The sequence below is a fragment of the Prosopis cineraria genome, unplaced genomic scaffold (assembly GCF_029017545.1).
Source record: "Prosopis cineraria cultivar Desert tree isolate PC_DT_omini unplaced genomic scaffold, ASM2901754v1 PC5, whole genome shotgun sequence".
NCBI classification, from domain to species: Eukaryota; Viridiplantae; Streptophyta; class Magnoliopsida; order Fabales; family Fabaceae; genus Prosopis; species Prosopis cineraria.
Window position 1 is genome coordinate 28,793,674 of NW_026555336.1, and position 7,558 is coordinate 28,801,231.

General features: G+C 30.3%; 1 non-coding gene across 1 annotated transcript; it reads right to left on the reverse strand.

The window, feature by feature from the left end:
* Positions 1 to 6,175: 6,175 nt before the first annotated feature.
* Positions 6,176 to 6,248, reverse strand: TRNAT-UGU (transfer RNA threonine (anticodon UGU)). The gene has a single exon. It is a non-coding gene; the product is annotated as a tRNA-Thr (tRNA).
* Between the last annotated feature and the right edge of the window lie 1,310 nt (positions 6,249 to 7,558).

Sequence of the window (7,558 nt, forward strand, 5' to 3'; positions counted from 1 at the left end):
AGTTGCTAACATATAATATCATATAACAAGTTTATGTGCACCACTCAAACCAAAATCGAGCGTTACTATTCGATATAGCAAATATACTAATCCTTACTTGATTTCTTCCCTCGTTCAGTCTCAACAATAGAACTTGTAAAATGATAACCACAGGATGAGATAAAATCTCAATAACTAAGATAATCTACATTATTTATTATCATACCAAGTTATAAACAAGCATTAAAATAAGTAACATAACCGCACCATATAAAATCACCATAAGTTACATGCATGATCCTTAACCATTCGGCCCTCCAATACTCCCGACTGAATCGGTAGGCTATTTCACAAAACCAAACCACATGTCTTGTCCCCAAACTCACCATCCATGGTAGGACTATTCGGCCAAGGTGTCCTAAACCACTTCTAGACTAGTAGTTCCCCTATTACAAGTAATTGGGGTTTCGTTACTCCAACACCACATCCTACGGATGCTAAGGAGCATATTCTCCAACTCCGTACCCTTTTGGGTACTAAGAAGAGTAAGTCTCCAATACTGCACCCATTTTCAGGCACTAAGGAGAGTAAATGCTGCACCTAGCATCCCAAGGTGCCAGCAGTGTCATATAGATTTAATCTTTACTAACTCTACTAGAGTGACCTCCTACCCTCTAATATGCCACATTTCACTATATATCTCCACTTGACCATGCATAAAACACTTTCTAAACCAATATAATAAATATTACTACTTACTTTAAAAACTTGACATTTTACAAATCAATACTCCACTCATTTCTAAAATAGTTAACTTTTACAAAATTCATACATATATACATAACAATTCATGCAAGAATAACTTGAGAATAACTTTTACAAGGTAATAAATAATACAAATTATCTAGTTACCTCAACCCTTTTGTTACTAAAAGGGTTACCTGTGGTACTAAATCTCTTCTTGTGTCAAGGTAAGTCTTCCCACACCACAACCTACATCAACAAGTACTATATATTAATTTTCAATTAACACAAGAACTATTAGCTACCAATAACCTCCCAATTCTCCCACTTCTTACTTATATTCTTAACAAAGAGGCTTGCTAAGATTAGAATTTGTTCACACAATCCCTTCAAGCGTAACTCTAACTCTCTTACAATATAACACTTAAGATCTCAACTTATCATACTTTAAAACCCCATGATCAAGTTAGGGCTTGATCCAACTTTCACCAAACAATAAAGTAGCTTTATATTACCACATATTTAAGATTAAAAAACTTAAATCAAACCTTTCGAGTCAATAGAAACCTTTAAAACATAGATTTATTGCTTAATCTATTTAGATCAAATTCTCCTTCTTTCAAATCTCATGAAAAATGAGATGAAAAGATAGAAGAGAAAGGTAAGAAACTTACTCAAGAGTTTGAAGGCTCAAATTATCTTTAAAATTATCCCAAATTAATGCTTTAGTAATACCCAAAACTTGCCCTTTCATGCTCTAGGTTTTCCACTATAAAAAATATCATTTTCTGATCATTTTTAAAATTTTAAGTTGCCTGTTGTGTCATATGCCGCAATGCACGCCACACAAGTCGTGGCTCACGATGCAATAAGCAACTAGTTGATTTTTGCTCCCCCTGATACCTCCTGTCTTGATCCGACTTTCATCCTAACTCAATTTAAAGCCAAATATGATCCAAAAATTTAATTAGCAATCCAAAAACATAATTAAATAAATTAATCATATTTTTAACTAATTTATCCCTTAATTAGTCAATTTTTCTAGATTTCAAGTTTTTAAATGTTACATGAATCACTCTCCTTTACAAAGATAATGATATATCCCTCTTAAACTCCCTAAGTCTAAGATCCTCTATTTCAAGTCAAAAAAAACAAAGATGAATAGAGTGATTTAACAATAAACTACTACTACTATTGAATACTTTCTATAAGATTTTATATGTGATTAATAAGGCTCTCACATAATGAACACAAACTTAAAAAATTAGTAAACAATAAATAAGTATAACTCATGATCATCTGTGTGTGTTCGGTAGTTCATTGTCTTCTTAAATGCTTGTATTTATAGCTTGACTTCATAAATGATCCATTACTCTTAAGAATATAGCTGTTACATTCATCATCTTCTTTCTTCTAAGTTGTTTGAACATTCTTCAAATCAAGGCAATGCAATAATGATTTATGATGGAGCTTTTCTACTCACACGAAAAGGGAAGTAACATCTCTCTTTATTAAATAAAAAGGTAGGTAAGAGGCTCTTTTAAAACAATGAAGCTATTTAGAAATAAAGAAAAGTTGAATAAGATTAAACAGAGCTCAATTCATCCTAAGAATGTGTTTGGAGTGATTATATATAGATTATTTAACTCATATAGCTCTTAGAAAGTAAAAGGAAAGAGATTGGAAGAATATTTAAAGATGTTATGTTTTTCATGCAAGAAACAGAGCAAGACTATAACATTCTAATTTCTTAATTTTGAAACTAATAGCTAATCAAGGGTAAATTAGTGAGTGACTAGGATTTTAGGCAACAATTTCATATTTTGATTCTTTAGAATGTTAGGTGAGCAAATATAGGTGGGAGAATCACATTTCAAAGTGAAATGGATGTGTGTGGTAAGAATTTTTCTTACTGTGCCACATGCCATGATTAGTGTTGCTTGTATTGTGGTGCATGACACAAATTAGGTGATTGATATGTGTGGTCTGCTTGTAAATTTTGAAGAGGAAGGGAGAGGAAACACAAATGGAGAGGAAGAGAGGAGTATTGGCTGCTAGGCCAAGAAGATTTAAAGCCTTAGGAGACATTTTTTACTAATAGCTTGCCAGATAAGTTTTATACCACCCTTAACTTCAATTCTACACTAATCTCTCTTAGTATAAGTTATAGAGAAATTGAATTAAAAAATTTTAAGGGTTTGTTTCTTACCCTTTGGTAATGAAAAGGTTCTCGGGAGTTAAATTAAGGTTTTACAACTAGTTTAGAGTTATACAGTAAAGATTTGAGGTTGTAAGCTTAAATTAACTCTTAACTAAAAGGAATTGAGAGTGAAGTTATGAAAGAGGTTTGATAGGAGTGGTGATTAGGTTGTAATGGACTTATATTTATCAAGCAAAAGGAAAGAAATAGTTGAATATGACTTTAGTGATAATTAGTACTTGTAGTCAGTTTGATTAATTGGCTAATTGTGCTAATTGTGCATGGATTGTTGTGTTGCGAGTGTGCTTTGAGGAAAGGAAGTGTATGATGACATTACATGTATAAGAAATCCACAAGTAACTCTTTTCTAGTGATAGAATGGTTAAGGTAACTAAATAACTTTTTTATATGATTATCTTTTATAAATATTTGTAAGTATTATAGTTATTACATGAAATTGCTTTGGATTGTGCATGTTTTGAGAAATAAATGTTTGTGCATAAAAAAGAATTTCAAGGAAAATAGATTTTAAAGAAATGGTTTTCTCTAAAAATATATGACTATACAACTATAAATATAGAATTGGAATTCAAACTACTTGTTATATGTTAGTATGATCATAGAGGGTGGGAATTCACCTATAGGAAGAAGAAGTAAGTAGTCCATATGGCATCATTTTCCTTGGTGCTTGACGAGGTGTGATGTTGGAAAATCTCATCTCTTTAGTACCAATTGAAATGCAGTGTTAGAGATTATCTCCTTAGTTCCCATAAGGGGTGCAATGTAATATCCTAAAAATTTTAAGACTCGAATTTATTTTAAGAAAAATAAAATAAAATATCTATAATTAAATTAAAATTTAGAATAATTTGATAGAAGTCTAGAGTTTAAATTTTTCTTAGCAAAAGTTTGGTTTTATTTGACTTTTAACTATGGAAAAAATTACCAAAATTGACCCAGGCTTTTGTGCTATAATAAAAAATGTTGGGCCCTTTCTTCTAATTTTCCCCAAACTTTTAGATCAGCATTTTAAAGAGCAAATAGAATGCAGAAATGAAAAGAAAGAAACAAACGAAAGAAGGAAACGAACGCGTGAGAGAGAGAGAGGAAGAAGAAAGGAGAAAGAGAGGGAGTTAGGCTCAGATCTAAGAAACTTTATGGCCATTGCGAGCTCGGCTACGCGATAGGTAAACTCCCTACTTCAATCTTCTTCCCTCCCTCTTTGTTTTTCTCAATTTTGGAAAAGGAAATTTCTAAAACTTGATCCAAAATGCTTTATTTTTATAAGCTTTAGTTTCCTTAGGTTCTAGGGAGGATGTTTTGAGTTTCTATATGGTGTTCTAATGTTTTGAGTGGATAATTGGATGAAAAGAGGTGTTTTAGGCACAAATTAAACCCTGAGAGATTGGGTTTTTCTCCTCAATGATTTAAGCTTATTGATTTAGTTATAATTTTACTATTTGAGCCCAATAAGATTTAAATTAAGATTTGGTTTTCATTATAAGGGCTAATAGTAAAAGTTGGTGACACTAAGTGAAGGTTTTTAATTGATTAAAAATTATATAAATTAGAAATTAGCCTAGTGATGGCTAATAAATAGTTTTGGTGGTTAAGTGATACTATGTGAATGGTTGGTTTAATATATGGACCATTGGGATGGATTATGCCTCATAGACCCATGTTGTGTGGTATGAGTTATAGTCTTCATTAATGCTATTTGACATGATAAGTGATGTGGATCACTTATATGTTGTAGGAATTGTTGGTGGAATTTGTTCAGATGTTAAGGAACAAGCTGAGCCCTATTTTGTACAAGAGGAATCCTTTTGGTACCAAAGGGTTGAGGTAACAGGGGAATTTATATTTCTTATTACTTTGTTTTAGCTATTTTTGAATAAATATTACTAGCTATCATGCATTACATGTTTTAAAAGATTAAATATGCTTTATAAGAGGTTATGGGGTACTACTTTAATTATAGTGCAAATATGTTTTCTAATTGTTTAACAACAATATTTTTATGGAAACGAGATTTGTTTACATGTATTTTAATCATAAGGAATAGAAGTTGCACTTAAGGAAGTGTAACTAAGTAAAGTACCTTAAATAGGCTAAGGAACCATTTAAGAGAGATTTATAAAATGAGCCAAATCATTTTATTACTATATTCGGATATATTGCCAATAGAAATTCCATATGCAGGAAGTTTAATTCATTAAACTTATTAGTAGTTGTCTAATTTATGGTTGATCTAAGGTTCAATAATAATGGAATTTCTATTTTTTTTACTGAATTACATGAATTTTACCTAACTCCGTATATGGAATGTATGAAATATCTAAATGGAATTCAATTCAAGAGTATACCGAATTAGTATAGCTATCCTTCTTCTAACACAGCAATGCAATTTCACAATCAGTAGCGAGATCAAGTACTAGATAATTTTTTTTCTTCTTTTCTTGTTGCTTGTCGTGATGTACTCAATAGAGAATTCCTCAATAGAGAATTCCATTTTCTAATGAAATTCTACGATTCCTTATTTAATACATAAATAAAAAACTAATATATTCAAATATAGTAATAAAAAAATACTTCTTTTTTTTAAATAATAAAAAAAGAGTCAAGTCAAACCTTATGAAAAAGAAAAACTAATATAAATATAAAGAAGTATACCTTTTAGGTCAACATATATGCATGTTTGCTCATAACACAAAGTACAACACAAATAGTAATTGATGAAATTCGTAAAAAGTACGTAAATGCTCTTTTCCATTATGGATAGCAATCGTATGACCAATCATTTATATATGAAAAACTAATACTGCAGGAAGTTCCATTTTTTTATTAATGGGAGTTCTCGGTATTTGTTTATATGGTTCGAATGAACCAACGTTAAATTTTGAAACATCAGCTAATCAATCGTATCCTGTGGCACTGGAAATAATATTCTATATTGGATTTCTTATTGCTTTTGCTATCAAATCACCGATTATACCCTTACATACATGGTTACCAGACACCCATGGAGAGGCACATTACAGTACTTGTATGCATTAGAATGAATATAGTAATTATCGTTATCATTCTAATGAATTCGAATATAGTAATTCTAGTTAGAAAGTAGAACATTTTTTTTATTATTTCATTAGAATGAATAATGATAAGTCATCCCTTTAATTGCCAGATATTCGTATTTTCTATTATTCCTTATTTTATTAACAAGTAGTATACCTTGTGAATCAAATAGAGAAAAGCCAGCTATCGGAATCAAACCGATGACCATCGCATTACAAATGTGACGCTCTAACCTCTAAGCTAAGCGGGCTCACATAACAGAAATTGTGCATGCATAGGAATTTAATAAACAACTGAGATCTTAGTTATTTCCTTCATAAAAATATTGGGATTTCTCAAGTAGTAAATTAATAGATATTATTGCTATCTTATCCATTATTAGGTAAAATCATAGAAATGCAGATATTTTTGAATTCCATTTAGAAATTGAATTAATGAATTAAATAGAAAAATAAGATTTCAGAACCCATCTAGAAAACAATGGATATAGTTTGATTTGCTTTTTTTAGGATCAATCATATAGAAATTCAAATCAATCATGTTGAATATATTAATCTATCCATTTTACTTATAAATTGAACCGTACGTTTAATTCTATTACGTGCTTTCTTATAATTTGGATATGTTATTTTGGGATCAATCTATTAGGAATAGGACTACATAGTTATGGTTCATTTACATCTAATTGAATTAAAATGAGTTGCGTAAAGGGCCTGACAAATACAAACTTAATAAGTATATTAATATTTAAAATAATAATAAATTCTATTTAATTATTGCTATTGTTTAGTTTTTTTTTAGTTTTACAATATAAGATATAAGATTTTTCCAGAAGTTTGACCCCTCCCTATAATTTTTTTAGTTTTCTTTATTTGAATTTTGGGGACTTATATTCCATTTTAATGTGTCTCACAATCGGAAAAAATTCGGGGGAGGGGTCATTTCATTTTTAAATCTAGAACAAATAGGTTCAAGAGATGAGAGAATTAAGAATACCTACTAGAAAGACTAATAATCTTTTTGAATATATTAATCTTATTTGAATGTAACTACTAACTTAGTTGAGAAAAGAAATTCCACAATCAAACTAAACTACCAAACCAAAATAGAATGGGCTAAAAATCTAAGACCCAAATGCTTCACTTTGTATTGAAAAACTAGTTAGTCGGTTCTTGTAAATCTAATTCATAGAAATTCCATCCAGTAAAATAGAAGAATTATAAATCTCCAAAATAATAGATAGAAATATCGCAAATAGGGCCATTACAACACCCATCAAAGGAACTACTCCTTTGATATTAATTCACTACTTGAAATTGTATGTTTTCAATTTTTAAGAATACCTCTTTGGAGAATGTTAATAAATTCCAAAACCCATTTCGTCGTCCAGTAGCGACAACCGTCTTTTTGATTGGTACTGCAGTGGCCCTTTGGTTGGGTATTGGAGCAACATTACCTATTAAGAAATCCCTAAATTTAGGTGTTTTTTAAATTGATTCAATTGTGAAATAAAATAGCATGATATGTGTATTATGGACGTAATATGGATTTAGTGCCAGT